Source organism: Thunnus maccoyii, chromosome 8, assembly GCF_910596095.1.
Source record: "Thunnus maccoyii chromosome 8, fThuMac1.1, whole genome shotgun sequence".
Classification (NCBI taxonomy): domain Eukaryota; kingdom Metazoa; phylum Chordata; class Actinopteri; order Scombriformes; family Scombridae; genus Thunnus; species Thunnus maccoyii.
Genome location: NC_056540.1, coordinates 27450163 through 27469566, shown reverse-complemented (window position 1 = coordinate 27469566; position 19404 = coordinate 27450163). Strand labels below are relative to the sequence as shown.

General features: G+C 38.3%; 1 protein-coding gene across 13 annotated transcripts in view; it reads right to left on the bottom strand.

Annotated features, from left to right (window-relative positions):
* Nucleotides 1-19404, bottom strand: part of ldb2a (LIM domain binding 2a) — a 100665-nt gene that overhangs the window by 51840 nt on the left and 29421 nt on the right. The window lies entirely within an intron of this gene.

The following is a 19404-nucleotide window of genomic DNA, read 5'->3' as shown; positions in this document are numbered from 1 at the left end:
CTGATTGTACAGATCTCTTTCATTTGAAGTTTGCTGGCTACAAACAAAAGGTAGGGAAAAAAAAAAAGAAATAAACCATAAAGCTGGAATAAGGTGGACCAGCCTTTCCTCCCTGGTCTTAAAACAGCAGAGGGCTGAGTGCACCAAACAATCCTCCGTGTGCAGACAATGCTGGAAAATGTCACATATTTTATTATGTGACTTCAGTGTCACAGTTGCTACTTCTCAGATAGAGCTCATGTCTTTAACAGCTCTTCAAAACTGGCCGTGTGGTTGCGTTCATTTGATTAAACACAGAACAGGATGACAAAAATAGCAAGAAATACGATGATATAATGTTAATGTTATGTTGAGCGATTGAACTGAATTATCTTGTTAATACATATTTAAATATACACTTTGATTAACATATAATACTATATATATTAATCAAACATTGCTGTACATTTTCCAGGTTTTCCACCAGCCAAGTACTGTTGGTAATTTACTCCTGGAAAAAAAAAAATCAAGATACTGTATGTCTTTGTCTCTTTTTCTCAACATCTGCACACCAGTTTCGGCTGAATGGACCTCTATCATTTTGACTTTCCCAACTGAAATCTGGGAGAGAGAGGAAGAGAGAGATAAGGACGAGATGGTAACAAGAGAGAAAGGAAAACAGCAAAGCAGAAAGACAGAAAGAGAGAGAGAGAGAGAGAGAGAGACACATCTCCAGTCACCCTCATCCAACCTCACGCCACGCGTGGATGGTGACTGTTTGGGCAGAGAGGGAAGCAGGAGGGAAAAGAGAAGATGGGGGAGGGGTGTGGGGGGGGGGAGTCGGAAGTGTTGGGGATGGAGGGGGGTATGTCCCCTCGAGGCGAGCCCTCATCCCCTCTTCACCTCCATCCATAATTCAACAGGGGGCTGCCCCCCCCCCCACCCTAACCGCACCGACCCCCAGGGCGAAGCTCCGCAGGGAGGACACAACACGCACAGGAGGAAGAGACAAAGACCCCACCACCACTACACACCGCAAATAGGGGGCCAAACAGTGTATCACTGAAAAATACCAGAACTCAGTGGTGAGATGCATCATTTTCTCCATCAGTTATATCAAACTCTAGCTACATATTGTGAAGGACAAATGTGAAATACTGTCTCACACTGCAGGACGTTGAGTGCTTAACCCAGATGCCACACACTTGATCACAGGATCCTCATAGAGTGAATTAACAGCTCACACAAATAAAAACACACACACACACACACAGCCCTTGTGTGACTCAGACTCCTGGTGAGCCCGAATCAATGGTAATGAGCATCGCTTTGCGCTGTTTGGCCTCTGATAATTGAGCTCTGATCTAAAAGAGACACTGATACCTGCTAGGCTCTCGGCAGCTCACGTGAGAGGGGGGGGGGGGGGTTATGGTTGGAGAAGGGGGAACCAGGATTGTTAGGGGTGGTTTTGGACTCTTTAAAATAAATTAATTCTACCCACCAGGGTGCAACTACAGTGAAGTGTCTCCATAGACGTTCGTATAAAAGTATTTAGCATCAGTTGAATACATTTCGTGGAGAATTCAAACCCAATTGTAATTTCTACTTCAGCCTATCGATTACACATACCTGTAAAATGTTAATTGGCAACATTTGCTTTCAGTTTCCCTACAGTATCTGCTTGTGGCAACCAAAACATGGACATGGATCTCAGCCTCTGATGTCAAAGTCAAGCTCTTTGTATGACCATCCATCCTCTCCACCTTCAACTATTCACTAAGCTAGTAGTTCACAACCTCGAGGTCAGGACCTTTAAGGTCTCTCAAGATAAATCTGAGGGGTCACAGGATGATTAAAGGGATAAAAATTGAATGAAACTGATGAAATTACATTTCCAGGGCCTCTAAAAATCCTCCAAAAGCAGCAATCTAAGAAAAATTACCCTGCGGCCACACAAAGGTCATTCGCTACCTGTGACTTGAGGTCACAAGTAGCCTCATTTTTAGGTGTCACAAGCCAAATCAATGCACTAAGCTATAAGGACATTGAAGTTCCTCCTGTGTTGGCACTAAATATTGCCAGTGAGCATAAGTTACTATTGCAAATTAGGTGCATAGTTGCACAAGAAAGAATTCATTGCACTGTATTTTTAGTAACAATACCATGAAGTCTGCACTAAGATACACCTTGTATGTTTGTGCCATTTGTTGTCAAATCCATATATTATACAAAAAATGAAAAGAATGAAAGAATTCATTTTGACTTTGTGAATTTCTCATTTGATTTGGGAAGGCGTTACTACCATTGTGAGTGTGTGAGTGTGTGTGTGTGTGAGTGTGTGTGTGTGTGTAGAAAGACGGGTTATTGAGGGATGAAAAAGCGCCACATAAACATTTAATACCTTAAGTAAAGCGGTGCAGGCCCTTTCATAGACTATGGAGACTGATGGGTCTCCACCACACTGTATTATATATAAATATGGATTTCTCCATGTGTCAATAACTCTGCACTGTGAACGTGCACTTCTGTGTGTGTGTGTGTGTGTGTGTGTTTGTACTTGCAGTATGCCAACACATTTTCTCCTCCCTCTCTGCATTTGAGACTGCGATTGTCTACCTGTGTGTGCATATGTGTGTCTGTGAAGGTTTGCAAATGTGTATGTGTATGCATTTACAAGCACTCTTTCACTGCCTCACCGTGTTTGTGTGTTGTGTATCAGCATGTATGTGTGTGTGTGTGAGTGGTACACATACACTGCATGTTTTCCTGGTGGAATTCTTCTTCTACTCTCCAGTGTGCCGATGAAGATTCTATTCATTATTGATACAGCTTCGCTCTCTCTCTCTTAAAGCCCATCTTGTTGATCTTTCTGGAATGTTCTACTGTTAAAAGCTCGTGTTGCACTTCACTCATTTTTTCATGAAGTTCATGTTTGTCATCATGACTTGTGGCAAACATTCACAAATTCCATCTCAGCAAAACAAATTGCAGATTTGTACAGTAAGAGACCTCATGGGAAGACTTTCCCAGGATACTTTAAATGTAAATTCAGTCAGAAGCAAAAATCCATGTAGTAATAGTTAACACATACACACAGTTACCAAATTCAAATAATGTTATAGTGTTTTTTCTTCTCTTATGATAGACCAGTATTTCATTGTCTCCAAATAAGGCTCTCTTTGTATTCCACAGAATCTGAATTTTAGAAGTTGTATGTTTTAAATATTGTTCATAAAATCATTAGTTTTTCCCTCTCAACGCTGCACATGCAGCATTTTTATGAGGTGACAAAAACAAAAACAGTCCAAAAAAAACCAGTGTTGCCCAATTTGCCGGGCAATAAAAAACTGTTGTACTGAGTACATTTACAATCTAACTACCACACAAAAACACACATAGTAGGCTACATGTTAATATGCACTTACTGTACAAACATAAACTTTAACTGATAAGAAAAGAAGAGGTGTGGCCAGCAAAAGGATGATAGATAAAGAGGAAAGAAAGCAGGAGTTTTAGGCAGAGGAGAGGAGGAGGGTAAAGAGGAGAAAGAGAAGCACAAGAAAGAGAGATATGGTAACATGGCAGAGGCAAAACAAAAAGACTGAAGTGAAAAGTGGGTGGAGAACAAGGAAAAAAATGAGAGCGGAAGATGAAACGCAAAGAGGAGAAACAGTGGAAGACAAAAAGATGAGAAAAGATGAGGAAGGAGAAAGGCAGAGAGGAGGATGGAAGCAGAGGAGGGCTGTGTGCGACATCTATTGTTTCTCAAACTGGAAGGGGAAGCTGGTTTTGATTTGCTCCGGGGCACAGAGTGTTGAGAAACAGGAAGCCAGGGGACCTGCCCATCCTTACGGACAGCTGGTGCCCTCCGATAGCCGTTCCCCCCCTTCCTGTTAGCTACATACAATGGTTCCCACCCTCAACCAGGCCACCTGGAAACCAACCCGACTGACCACTCTCCAAGTAGTCTGTATACAGACTTTATTATTGCATTACAAATCTGCAAATGACTGCAGAACAGGAGCAGGAGCCTTGGGTTGGGCTACTTTGGGTTTTCCCTGTCTATCTAAGAACCACCTCACAGCAAATAAAGACAAAATAACTTTAACCTTTAAAAAAAAACCATCAGTAATTTCAGCAAATGCCCAAAAACAACATATAGACTTAATGACCTCTAAAGACCTGACATCACACCAGGCTAGCCTCTCTTCCACTAGCTTTTGTAACTCAATGCAATCTCTCTTTCAACATTTCTTTCATCCGTCTTTATGACAAAATTAAGCCTGTTCCTGGGTTTTATTTTCCATATTCTAGGACAAGCTCCACAACAGCACTTACAACAATGTTCCTTGATTACGATACCTGCCCAGTTAGCACAGTTAAGCTAAAGTAACTTATGTTAGTCCAAGCATGCACTGCTTTGTGTTCCCAGTTAGCTAGCGTTTGCGTCGGTCCAAGGTAGCAGGGTGTGTTTCCAGAGCATGAAAGGCAACACCTTATTTGAAGGGTTCTGGCTCCAAACAGAAAAGATGCTGCTGACCATAAGTTGCAACTCCGGGCTTCAAACCTGCTCCAATGCAAACCAATGGATGGCGTCACACATCCCTGCATCCATCTTTATATACAGTCTATGGAAAAGAGGCACATTAGTCTGCAGAGGAAGGAGGTTGGGAAGGTTGGATGGGTCAACAAAACTTTGGACTTTCCTACTGACAGTCGACATTGGTTTCTTTTAACTATGGTCACGATTGTTCCCCAACCGTAAGTTTTTGTTCCTTAAATGTAACCAAACCACAGCAGCGTCAGATCGGAAAACTGTTTTATGTACTTGTAACTGTTTTGGAAGACAATGACAAATTATGTCGTCTCGCCGATAGGAGCATCAGATTAGGAAACACATGGAAATTAGGAAACTTATTCTAAAGGGAAATTCAAACAGACAATGTATTTTGCAGAGAGAGGTGGAGTTGACATGCAACAAAAGTCCCCGGCCAGGATCAAGTCAGGGACCTTTCTTTGATGTGGTATGCCATGAGGATGTCCCCATCCAGTTTCAGTCTGGACTCTGACACATTACGACAGAGTTGATGATGATCTTGTCAAAATGCGTATCTAGTTGTATTTCATGATTTTCTTCCTGGTTGCCATGTTAGGTGTTTTGGTTACTGAGAACTTAAGTGCCTTCACTCTGAAGCATGCACTTACTGTGAAGAAAAGTTTTAGCCATTAGTCTTTATTGTAAAAAAAAAAAAAAGTCTGCAACACTTAATAGGACATTTTTATGGTAAATTATGGGCCCTCCTGCCAGCGGCTAAACGTCATAGCTCACTGCTTCACTGTCATGCCCATAATCCCAATAAGAAAAGGTCCTCTTGGATATTATTGCCAGAGTAACTAGGTCAGGTTCAATTCCCTTTCAGATAAATGTAGAACTTGCATATTGCAGAAACTTAATACACTGTTTGCCACAATAAGAGTTTTCTGCTTATTCTAACACTTTATTCCACACATATGCAAACAAACTCTGGTAGTGCTTTCGCTTAAAACTGACGGTTATTTCAATGTTTTATTTGTCCTTGGTGTCATTCGTTGTTAGTTGAAAGCACTCAATAAACAAACATTGACTTGGTGCTAGTGAAGTAATGGCACACCATAATATTTTTAAGGAAGGAGTCCTCTGTGTTGTTTTGTTCAAATGAATTGCAGGTACCTCCTAATGTGCTTTACTTTCATGCCAGCAGGCTTTCTTTCTTTCTTTTTTTTTTTTTTTTTTGCAAGAGTAGGCGTCAATTATTTTAGATATTGGATATTGTTTTAGAACAAAAAGGCTACCATTCCCAGCAGCCTCAGAAGAACCACATTATGTCTTTAAAAGGCCTATCTCTTTCTTCTCTGGTCACACAGTGCAACAAAACCACTGCTACTGGATATTTTCATCAGAGTCTTAGATAAAATGCACACTGTGCTTACACCCACGGATTCACACATGCTGCATTAAAAAATCGTCATGAGAATAACAGAAAAGAAAACTGAATTCACATCAGTTCGAGGCTTCATTATTGATTGGCATGATTCCAAAAGGTTGATTAAGAGAAGAGAATAGACGGTCTCTCTGGTATTATTCTTTCTTTGGCTCTTGCTTACTCTGAGTTCACTTTGATGGTGATTTCTACTTCATTTTAATTGCATCGGTTTTCCTCTTAAACTGCTAATTTATGGCAAGAAAAGTTACTGTGTATCAGGGTGTAACATATAAATTGTTTTCTTTCCAACAGAGTTAGAGTTGTATTTGCAGCTGGTTTGTTTCCATGCATAAATGGAAGTGACTGCCTCCGAATATTCATTATCATAAAATGTTTAAAATACGGTACAACAAATTAAACAACAACAACAAGAAAATAAATGATGATGAATGCACTTAAAACATATGATGGAAACAATTCTACAAAACCACAAAGAGCAGTATGTTGCCATATTGTTCATTGTTAAGCCCTTATCATAATAGTTTTTCTTAACATAACAAGCAGTAACAAGGAAAAAAATAGAAGAAAATTCAAACCAAAGGGGAAATTCATGTGACAGTAAGTATCTCCTTTCTTTTGTCTTGCCAATACATTAATAGGGCCTGATAGGGGGTTGTCAGCTACATACAGACAAGGTGCCACTGCCTCTTGTCATAGGAATCGAGCGACTATTTTTTATAATTGTTGCCTTTAAAACGAACCGACTTGATCCGCCTCACTAATTCTCCAGGACACTGTATGGCATGGCTAAGTTCTCATAGGTAACTTGCTTCCTTGCTAATATAAACATCCTTTTACTTTTTATTTGATAATGTGTAGTCGCCGCCGCCATGTTCACTTCACTCAACTCTGACTCAGACTGGTGGCATCAGATCTGATTGGTTGCACAAACCACACACAGACAGGAGCGGAGGCCAGCTGTAGAGAGGGAATGAAACCAGGTTTATCACCAGGTGAAAAACAGACAGAAATAGTAAAACTCTTTTCTGGCACTGACTTAATCAAATTGGTCAACTCAAAGGCTTAATGGCCATTGGGAAATAAGTTAGAAAGTGTGTAAGATAGCAAAACACAACCTGCAATTAGACTTTGAAGGGATTGATTATCTTAATAATTACTAAGAAACACTGAATAGGGGACTCACAAGACCTGCTAAATAAATGGCAAACAGACAAACTGCATTAGTTAAGTGGTATTGTAGTTATATGTCAAAATAGAAATCTGCAACGTGAGCAGGATCTAACAGGTCTAACTGGACTCAACATGTGGCCACAGGAAATTTTTTCTATAATACAGGTGGCACAAGCTGCAGGACGAGTGCAGGACAAAATCAAATGTATGAAAATAGGAGAGGCTAGTTTTATTGGTCTAAACCATGCAACTCAGTGAAAACTTGGTTGTTTAATTTGAGGTCTTTGAGTTGGCTAACTTCGTCTGAAAAGCTTTGACAAGAGACTAAGACAGACTATTTAGTCTTTATCTTATTTCTCTAGTTATTCTTTTTGAGTAATTTATGAATTTTCTCGTAGCATGAATGTCTAAAATGTGATTATGTAAGTTATGTGAATTTATATCTTTTATTTTTGGACTTTTTGTAGTATAATTTGAAAATGTATGTTCTGCAGTCTGGATCTCATCTCTATTAAATTGTTGTGTCTTGCAAGCTCATTAGTAGTATTACTTCTGCACCTTAGAGTACAGCACCAAATAAAGTTACAGTATGATTCAATTTGGTTTCTCTCTTTTGGTCTTAACATTTATAACATTAAAATAAACTTTCTATTTCTAAACCAAAAACAACAGCTGCTCTGATACATGACCTTCCAGCATCTCGTCTGTATCCATTACTCTGAAAAACTACATAAACTACCAGAAGAGCTGGTGAACAATCTGTAACGTTTAAATAATGTAATGAGGCTTATTTTCAGTTCAAATATTAATAGATGAGTAACTGTCACAGCATTTCTTTAGATTTTCAAAGATCCATAAGGTCTACATGTGTCTTACTGCCCCTGCAGGACGGGGCAGACAGAATTTCACAAGAAAGCATGTTGCAAGAGGGAGTGTTCGGAAGCTCTGCAGGAGCAGGCAGAAGTGGGATCATGGATCTGCGGGAGCGGCCGGTAATGGTCGGTAATCCTACTGGAGTGGGCAGCCGGTGGATTGAAAAAAACAGTGCGGTGTGAACCTCTAGGTCACACCTTACTGACTGAGACAGACAAAGACTTTTTGTTACCACAGAACGAAATGAGCACCTCAGACTATCACCCAGCTTCATCAAAACCTGTGTGCTGTGAGCTTCACAAAGCCGGTATTTACAGGATGCCTGTCATTCAAAAGCTGTTTGTATCCAAGGCCAGTGTACGGAGTTTCATAATACAGGGTTAAAAAACACAAAACCTGGATCCCTCAGCAAAGGAAAAAAAAAAAAGTAATTAGCATATTTAAAAAAAAAAAACAGCTTCATGAACACCAGGATGAAGTCAAACAACTCACACAGCCTCATCAATCAGCCTCTCCAAACACTTTCAGAAGAGTTTCCACCTAAATCTCTGAAAGAGGTTTGCTTCTTGAAGAAAAACTCAAGTATTTTACGACAAACACTTGAAAGACCTGAATAACAACAATCCAAGAAGGACTGAAAAAGTGTTGAGAATATTTGCTAATTGACTGATTAGTCAATAGACAGAAAACAATTTTGTTAATCGATTAATCACTTAAGTCAAAATATTCACCTGATCCAACTTCTCAAATATGAAGATGTGCTATGTTTCTCTTTTTAATATCACTGTAAATTGAATATCTTTACATTTAAGACGGACAAAACAAGTAATTTGAAGACATCTACCTACACTCTGGCGACTAAACTATTAATTTATTACTCAATTAATGGAAAATAATTATCAACAGACTAACTGATAAGCTCTTGGGGACGAAGAGGGCACTTACATTGTTTTGCCTGCTCATATACATAAGATTCACAGTGCTGTCCCTGCACACGGCTCACTGATTGTGTATTTTTTTCAAAGGGTTTGCTGTCATTTTGTCCTCATTTTTACTCTCTGCAACTCCATCATTTCAATACAATTAAACCCATTGAAGCTTGATTAGCACATTGTCAGCGGTCAAATATCATAAAAATACCAACAGCGTGGTTTACAATAGATGGCAGTGTAGAACTATCCAGGAACAGAACACACAGCAAAATGTTAAGGCTACATGCAGAGTATTTTGGTTTAAATCTGTAATTTCTCTTTCTCTCTCTCTCTCTCTCTCTCTCTCTCTCTCCTCTCTTTCTCCCTCCGTCTCTCTTTATGGCCGATCCAGCGCTGTGGTTCCCAGGCTCGGCTCGACTGTCAATCAGCAGCAGCCTACATCTCAGCGCTGCAGCTGAGCCAGGGCCGCATCATCCCGCCTGCCAATCACCGCTCTACACTTTCAATCCATCCTATCCATCTCTCTGTAAAGCAGCTCCGCACACACCGTTCTCCCCCCCCTCCTTCCTCCCCTCCTCCTTTCAAAACAACCCCCTCCACAGAAGCATTGAGATCCCCCTTTAACTCTCAAACCAACACACACAAACCAACACTCACATACACACATACAAACATTCCCCGTCGCTTAAACAGAGAAAACACTCGCAATAAGATACAGATACAGAGGCATAGATACACACACAGGAACACGCAAACATTCGTGCAGGCCGACTCTGCACCGCTCCCATACCTTCTTTTGGGACTCCGCCTCTCCTTCTTTTCATCTTACCACCCAATTCAATAATACAGCCCTGCTCCAACCAGTCCTCCGTTGTCAATCTTTTATTCAACAGAAAGGGAGATCACAGCACTAGACTTATCCTTCTATCTCAGACCTCCATTCGGATTCTTTCACACAGATACAGTATGACCAGCACACAACTGTCTGTAAACATGATTTTGATGATGGGGCTGAGACATCATGTGTTTACATCATTAACATCATTAAAATCTATTGGCTAAGACTTGTTATTAATATCATTTAAATATAATGTATAAAAGGACACTTTAGATTTTAATAACGTTATGATGTCGGTAGAAATGGGCTAAAGCTGGAAATAAACTTTATTATGTGGCTTTGCTGAGGAGATATTTATGATTGGCCAATGAGGGCTATGTGGTGCATCTTATTTCTGAACTGGATACTTGTAATCAAACTAATGAAGGCATTGAAAAACTGCATTTAAAACTAAACTAAAAATGTATCTTTAGTGAAATGTGTAATTTGATGTGAGAGGATGAACCAACAAATAATTATTACCCAACAATGGCCCACTGCTCTCACCTTCCTCATTTCCAGCAACAGTTTTGTGTTTTTTTTAGCAAAGTAGCTCCAGTAAACCTACATGTGAGCTACCTGTCCAGCAACAAATGGCAGACGAACAGAGTTAATGACTAGCTGGTTAAGGAAGTAGCACATTTAGCATTCAAAAGAGACAGATATAATTCTCAGAAATTGGTGGAGACCAAACTAGAGCTATAAGGAGTGCAAATATTGGACTTAACATTCCTGGGGGTGCACATAAATCTAGCTCGAGTGGGATGACAATGTTGCTCTGTGCTGAAAGATAAGGTAAAGGTAAAAGGTAAGCAAGCATATGTCAGGGCTATGTGTTTTCTGCCACTTATTTTCTGCACTTTATCGGCCAAAAATCAGTTAATGCAGCTTTAACAACCCTTTGTGACAAAAAGACCTTACTTCTCTGGTAATATGCACATAATATAACACGATACATAACAAAACATGAAAGGTGCTACATTATAAACTTAGTTAATTATCTTGTCTCAGGTCTGCTACAGTGTAGTTGGATGCAAACTGCATTTCCATTGGTGCCATGTTAAAGTTTTGCTGCAGTAACTTGCGAATTCCTTTTGTTTGGAATGAAACCGTTTGATCCAATATGTTGTGTTAAATAATTAATATCTCTCAGAAGTATTTTCATGGGAAATGTATAGAATGATATAAATCAGCACATTATGTCGTCTGTTAAATACAACATTGAGTCATAATTTAAACAGAAATTTTTAAATGTTTTATGTGTCTAACTGGACTAAAGCCTATAAGAGAAATAATCTGATACTATATATAAAAGTAGGATAAAATCACACTGATCTATGCAGTAACTTTCTAAAATTTCTTGTTATGATGTTGTTGGTACTTGGGGGCCTGGCTAAGATAGGATATAAATATTAGGATGCTTAGAACTGCACATAAGGTGTTTGTTGATTTAAAATTTCCCAGTTTTAATTTATAGCACCAAGTGTGTTCCTTGTTAAGCTTACTTAACAGCAGAGGCAGACCGGTTCATTCCTTCACACATATTAAAGCTGTTTCCCTGTGTTTTGGTCCTCCTCATTATGTCCTCATGCTTGCTTAAAGATTATTAGCGGCGGTCATTTTATCGCTGCAATTATTGCGTGCTGCAATGCAAGAATAACTAGATGAATTGTAAATGTGTTGTGAATCACTTTCCCAGTTTGCCCTGAACCAGCCCACTAAACATGCAGAGTTTTCCCTCTCTTGTTTGAACTACTTCTAAAATGAGCCTTGCTCTTTGATTGCATCATGGAGTGCAGCTTTCATCAGATGCCTCATAGATTGCATAGCCAGACAAGGTACTGGGGCGAATGTTTAAGCCATGGCAATTGGGGGTATAATTAGATAGTGTTACTGAATATTTGGTGTAGAAAACAATAATTGGCCTGCACCGATGAAGGATTGTTTTACACTCATACAGCGGTACACAAATCTGCACGAAAAAAACTCTCCCTGAAACAATGAAATATGATTCCCAAGCGCACATTAAAAATATTAACTTTATCAAAGCACTATACTGTTGTGGCAATACAAGACATTAATAACTTTTAATTCCAAAGACGCTATAAAATATTATGACATGTTTGAGACTACAGATTCTCACTGCTCACATTTAGTGCTCTTCAGATCTTTGCAAGAACAAGATGAGGCAGCAAGAAATAATGCAGTCTGTTTGGATAAGCTGCTTATGTCGTCTTCCAACATGGTTATTGTTACTGATACATGTAGATTACAATTAGACACAACAGACGATCTGGTGAAGTTTGAGGCTCCTTTTTCATTTGTGACACAAGGTGGAAAATTATTCAGCAATCACATGCTCTGGCTGTTAAGTTTGTCGACTACCATTTTACCAGGAAACAAATATCTGATTCTCTAGTTGGCTTTTAGAAAAGTAGAATTGCTCATATGTTAGGGGGATGGCTCTGGCTCAGCAGCCCATTTACCATTTGCAATAAATTTTGGGATTTACTAGTTACTGCAGCCATTAAAAAGCCATGAATGATTATTTTCATGATCGATTAATCGTAATCTGATTACATTTCAATTAATCAAACATTTGTTCTGTTTGTAAAATGTAAGAATGCTGTGGAAAAATGCCAATCACATCTTCCCAAAGCCAAAGTTGACATCTTCCTCAAATCGCTTGTTTTATTCCGACCAACACTGCAAAACCCAATGTAATCAATTCACAATGAAATAAAAGCTCAAAATCCTTACATCTGAGAAGCTGCAACAGCTAACACTTCAGAGAAACAAACAATCAACAAGCCGTGGGGAAAACACTGTTACAGTGTAAAAGTCTATCTAGTCTATATTAGCTGCCCTGCAACATCTGAATATCAAACACCTTATACCGACTAAGGCTACTTTCCTTCCTCATGATAACTTCAACCTAGAGCTGGTTATTTTTGTTAATTAATTAATATGTTAAGATTTTTTTTTTCAATCACTCATTTAGTCAATTAAATGTTGGGAAAAATGTGGTTTTGTTTGGCCAACAGTCCAAATCCCAAAGATATTGTGTTTACAATCATTTTAAATAGAGAAAATCCTCACATTTAATACAGTAGAACCAGGGTATTTTGGGGCATTTTTACTTGATATATGACCTAAATGATTAATCAGTTATTAAATGATGATGACTAAACAAATGATCGAGTAAATGTTCCAAAACGCCTACCAAAGAGACTACAGCAACAGTGAGGGGGATTCTTCATGGTTTATAGCAAAAAAGAAGGTTATAAGAGGTTAGAAATGCAGGCTCGTGACTCCAAGGTTGCTGGTTTGAATCCCACAATCACTGAGAAAATGAAGTAGGGAAAGTATAAGTTCTCCTCACTTTCATCAGCCATCCTTCAAGTGTCTTAACCCCAAATCTCTACGAGCATTGGGAGATTCAGTCTGGGCCGGATTATCCATATATCGCATCAGGTGAATGCCCGGGGGCACCAGCCAATTTGCTGTGCTGGGAGGCACCAACGTGAAAAAAATGAAAAAACGTAAATAGTTTTCATGGTCAGACACGGCAGATACAACATTTATAGAGAATTTGATTTAGCTTTTATTTAATATCATTCTAATTAATAAGAATATGAATAATAAGAATAAGAAAGCAGTTGAAAAGTAGCCACTGCTGTGCGTCTTTCAGCACCACAGAGGTATGGAGAGCAGCGAGAGAGAGTGAGATGCTGTTTATTTCAATAGTAACAGCAGTCCACTTATTGCTGATAGAAACTATGTTCAAAGACCATTTTACTAATCCACCCTCCTGTGTGGATAAAGTACACCTTTGTTTTCCTGAGTGCTACAGTTCATACATTAGTTAACTATTTCATTTTCTGTTTTACAAAGACCGAGAAGGAAAATCAGGTCCTTTATAAATGTTTTATCTGCCGTCTTCTGACCAGGAGAACCAAGTATGCCTTTTCGTTTGTGGATTTTAAAATGAAAATCAAATCAATATTCTGTTTTCATTCCTTTAATTTCCATTTCTGAAATCAAAAGAAAAACAAAACGACCATACTTTCTAATAGCCTACGCATTGCAATACATTGTCTCAATGTGCTATTCCTTATACCTTCACATCACCTCACCTGGCTCTCTGTGATCATTCATCTGTTGAAATGGCATGGCATGTAGTCCTCATACAGGCCCTTTTAAGATTGAAATAATGATATTTAGCATGACGAGTTGCATGGGGATGTGTGTTGCATTCAGATTGAAGCATCAATGTAAGGACTAGTATGGCATTCGTAGGCTCACGTCTATCTATGGTGTCCGTTTTTTTGGTTGCGTCTTACATTTTTCTGTAGCATGTGTGTTGAGCCTGTACTTCAGTAATAAATTCTTATGAATCTATGGTCTTTATACTCTTTTTTTATGTATAAAGTGGGAGGAGGGGGGAACTTCAAGTGTGGTCACCCTAGGGCACCACACTGTGTTAATCCCGGTCTGGATTCAATACATACTAAAAATTGTATTTTGGATTAAGACATCTAGTAAAATGATATGTTATATTATGTTACTGCAGAAAAAGAGGTGGAACTCAGTTGCCAAAAAAAGGATAAGAGGATAGAAAAGAAAGAGATAGAGGCCTCATAGAGGAAACAAATGCTTTCATCCTCCCAACAATTAACACACAGGCTTTTCCAATATGATCTATTTCCTCTGAGAAGCCATGATGAACACCAGCTGGAGACGAGTTACAAAACACCTAAACACAGGTCCATGCAATAAAAAAAAAAAAAAAACAGATTAGGTAAATTGGCTTTTCTAATTTTTCCTCTGCTGAACGTTATGAAATTAGAGCACCTCAGAATGGAGTGAAATGATTGTTTCCTTGTAATTATCGTATAAGCTACTGTATCTCAAAATGACTCAAAATATATAATTCAATTTCAAAAGGGATTGGAGTTCTTACACTTATACTTCCATATATTGCACAAGGAGTCCCTTTGTGGAATAATAAATACATTACGACTGTTTTAATAGAATATTAAGTAAACATTTTAACGACTATAACCTCAAATATACCCATATGTGTTTTGCTGTAGACAAAGACAAACATAAAACATTGCCCTTCTCATTTTGCTAAGTATGTTTGATCTTTAAAGATACAAATATTCTCTCTTCGGTTTCCAAATGTCATGACATATGTTGTGTGATACTGTAGAGCTAAACTTAACTCTCTAATAATAACCACAAATCTTTGCACGGTAGTCCGCTTTAACCTTCAGATTCACACTGTGGAAAACTTTTTACAAAAAAATTTGTCCTTCATATATAGAAATGAAGAAACAGAGAGAAAGAAAGAGAGAGAAATGTTTTGTTTTGTTGTAACTCTTCCAACATGTCGGCCTTTTTAACCACTGGTAACCACTTTCCACCTCCTACAGCCTCACATCTCCACTGGTCAGTGCTGTTCTGACCTGCCGGCGATAACTACATATATCTGCGCTTTTCACAGGGCTGCAAGCTAAGATTATTTCTGAGTAAGGCCACTGGCAGTCACATTTACATTTTATATGTTAGGCAGATGCTCTTGTGCAGTGTGACTAAACAATGAGTGCAACAGCAGAGCAGGCTTAAATGTGTGGACTGCAAACAGTAAAATAAAAAATAAAAAATAATAAAAAAAAACAACAAAGAATACAAGAGTCCAAAGCCTCCTGATAACAGACAGTAGTATAGAAAATCCCTGTGCCACCAGAGTGATTCTGTATAATAGAAAAGGTGAAGAAATAAGCTCCAGGGAGAAAAGGTAGAGAGTTCTGTTGTATTGATGTTTCTTTTTCCCTTAAAAAAAATATATAGACATATTAAAATACTGTAGGTGTCTAACGCTCTAAGATACATGCTGAGCAACACATTGTTGTATTTACATTTACATATATTATTCCTCTGTGTGCATTTTATCACCAACCATGTTCACATTCTATAGACAAGGTTTGAAAAAAAGTGGATAATTTTTATAGTATATTTGGTGCACTTTTTTCATATATGCAGTCATATAATTTATAAAAGGAATTTCATTTATACATTGACAGTATACATTTTCATTTTCTCCTTTTTTAAATTTTCTCTTAGAAAAAAAGTGGCAGCAACAACAAAGAAAACATGCATAACTTAAAATAGAATACATTTCAAAACAGTTTATACAGTATTTCACATAAGCTATAAAAATGGTTTTGTTTGTTTTCCCTTGTTTTTCTCACATTTGAAATGAAGCCAGTTGCTAAGATACGCTAATGTTAGCATGTAGCATGAGAGCTCATTATCTGCAGTGAACTCTTAGATGAGTTTTGTGTCTATGCTGCCATCACATATTGAGTAAGGTAACCAATAGGATCCCCCCCTCAAAAAAAAAAAAAAAAATCTTTTAAGTTGAAGTCCTTCCTACCTACCATATAGCTAACTGGAATAACTAACTGGAATACTGTCTGATAATGGGTATTGCAGTATGATTCACTGGACTGTTTCTTATATACACTGCTGCCAATGAGAAGCACAGACAAACATCACTTTCAGAAGGTGTCATTTTTAGTTTTTCTTTTGAGTCAAATCTGTTGCTGGGTACATATGAGGGCGGTGGATTTTTCCTGGATGATGTGGTTGTGTGTGTGTGTATGTGTGCATGTGTGTAACTAAGCGCACCTGAATGTGAATCGAGGAAGGCTTGCGACTGACGGTGAGTCATCATCGCCATGGTGTTAAGCCTCCCGTTCCCGGGGGAACAGGGTTACCGTCTCTACACCACTGGGGATTTTTATTTTTACATTTGAAAAGCAAACCAGGACCCAGCTCACAACAATCCTTCACTCCCTCTCCCTCTTCTCTCTCTTCCTCCTTCATGACTGAGCTGAATTACACACACACACACACACTAACTCACACAAACACACACAAAGCAGACGCTACACGCATCTGCTCATTTCAGGGCAGCATGTCCTTATCTATGTCTGTGTGAAATTCAATATGTTTCAGATATCAAAACATGAACCTATGCAGATGAGATGAAGGGGACAATATCACAAACTCAATAACAGCCTCTGCTCTGTCATTTGCTGCTGAAGACACATACTGTAGCTGCAGTTTGCATGTTTCTAAGCTTGAGTTCAATGTGCACACTATCAAGTGAACCTGAATCCTGAAACTCAGGCCCGTGCAACGTTTTAAAAAATGCTTTGTCCAATAAATGAGCAGGGGCCTATGAGAATATAAGAAGTCATCCTACCTGGAAACTTAACTGGAATCAATAGTTAAACATTTTTTGGGTATCCCCTTCTATCTGCAAGTTAGAGGATTATGATTGACACCACTCTCATGTCTGTACGTTAAGTATTGAGCTAGCTAGATTAGCTTAGCATAAAGACTGGAAGCAGAGGGAAACATCTAGCCTAGCTCTGTTCAAAGTTCAAAAATATTCCTACTTAGTACTAGCTTAGTTATTAAAACATTTGTGGTAGAGTTAGGCGGTGCAACTGTTTCTTGACGAATGATTTATATAGAGCTGCAACAATTAGTTGATTAATCGATTCGTTGCCAACTATTAAATTAACGGGTAACTATTTTGATGATTAATTCATCGTTTGGAGTCAATATTTAGAAGGAAATTTACAAATTGTTTGGTTCCAGCTTCTCAATTGTGAATATTTTCTGGTTTCTATGACAGTAAACTGAATATCTTTGAGTTGGTCAGGACAAAAGAAGACATTAAAAGGCATCACAATTGGGCTTTGAGAGACAGTGATCGCCATTTTTCACCATTTTCTGACATTTTATAGAGCACACAAATAATAGATTAATCAAGAAAATAATCGATAGGTTAATTGATAATGAAAATAATGGTTAGTTTCAGCCCTAAATTTATATAACCTTACAAAATTTGTGTTCCGCCTCTGGAAGTGACTGTTGTTTACTAAAAAAATTGTTATAGTTAGTAACTCTCCCTAAAACTTCATACTGTCATTTATACATTGCTGTTTGGATACAGATTAAACAAACAGATACAACATGCTATATAATGAGCTGTACAGGTGCTGGCATTTTTTTAAACTTTGGATTAAGCCAGGCTGTATCTCACTGCTTCCAGTCTTAATGCTACCCTGAACTAAACGATTCCAGCTCCATACATAGCGCACAGATATGAAGGTGGCATCGATCTTGTTCTCTAACTCTTGGAAAGAAAATGAGAACTTTAGCAAATTCTTTGTTGTTGCAGTTGGGAACAAAACACCATATTTGCTGACTTTCTCCAAAATGACAAAAGTGAACTGATTATAAGTGATAAATGTTTAAACATGTTTCTATGAAGTGAAAATCTTCGCTAGTATTACATGCAACTATTTTAAGCTTGGTGATTGGATCTTTCTTACCACAATACTCCTTGGGGGTCATAGGTAACTTACATTTTTATGTACACTGTTTTTTTTTCTTATGCAGTTGCTCATCTTTTCTACTGATGATTCAACTTGAGGCATTTCAGTGTTTCCCATGCATAGGCTCTATTTGGGCCAAGGTAGATAAAATCCCAAACATGCAATCGTCACATCATAATGCACACAGACCAGCGAACCCTCAGCCCACATAAGCATCTCAATTCTTACCTCCTACGATTCTGAATCAATTTACAAATGTCAAAAATCGATTTTCTAAATAATAACGTGATGTTAACAGAATGAAAAAGGCAAAACTCAACTGCGAGGGCACTGCAGCACCCAGGCAGTCTACAGCGTGCACATGTTAGAGTTATCTTGTAGTTCATCTTCAAAAAAGGCAGCGGTAGCAAAAATATTTTGATTTAATGACCAAATAATTACCTTTGCGAGTACAAGGTTAAGTATATTGTAAACCTTCTATGTCATCACTCAGAGACTAACATTAGCGGAGCAGAGCACCAAACTCCAGCAGTAACAAACAAGACCGGCTGACCAACACACACTGCAGCATTAAATAAGTTGAACCAACTCTGAAGTGAAGAAAATAACTCGGTGTTCAGTCTGTTTCATCTTAAAAACCCTGCGCCCGCTCAGCGTGTTGGACAACAATGTCTTTCCCCGGAGCTAACGGAGCAGCAGAGAGGCTGCTCTCCACTGCCGGAGACATAACGTTAATAATAACACAATGGAGCACTCCGCCCAGGGGTGGATTTAGTGATTTGGGGGCCCCAGGCAAACTCTGTCTTGCTTTATTTTCACCGTTTCTCTAAACAGGAATGTTAGTATTGGCAGTGATAGAAGAAGTACTCAAAACTTTTTTTTCTGAAGTAAAACTATTTATACCGAACAGTAAAAGTCAGCATTCAAATTTAAATTGAAAAGTGAAGAGTGAAACAGAGGTATTATTAGCTCAATGTATTTACATGTACTTAATTTGTCTTCAAGGTGGAGCTTTTAATTCTTATATAATGCTGGATAGTTTAATGAATAATAATGCATCATATTTTATTAGTAGCAGTAAGTATTATTAGTATCAGTAACATTTAGATAAATGTCAGGTAAATGTAGTGGTATAATGTTTTCCTCTGAAGTAGAAGTATACAGTTGTG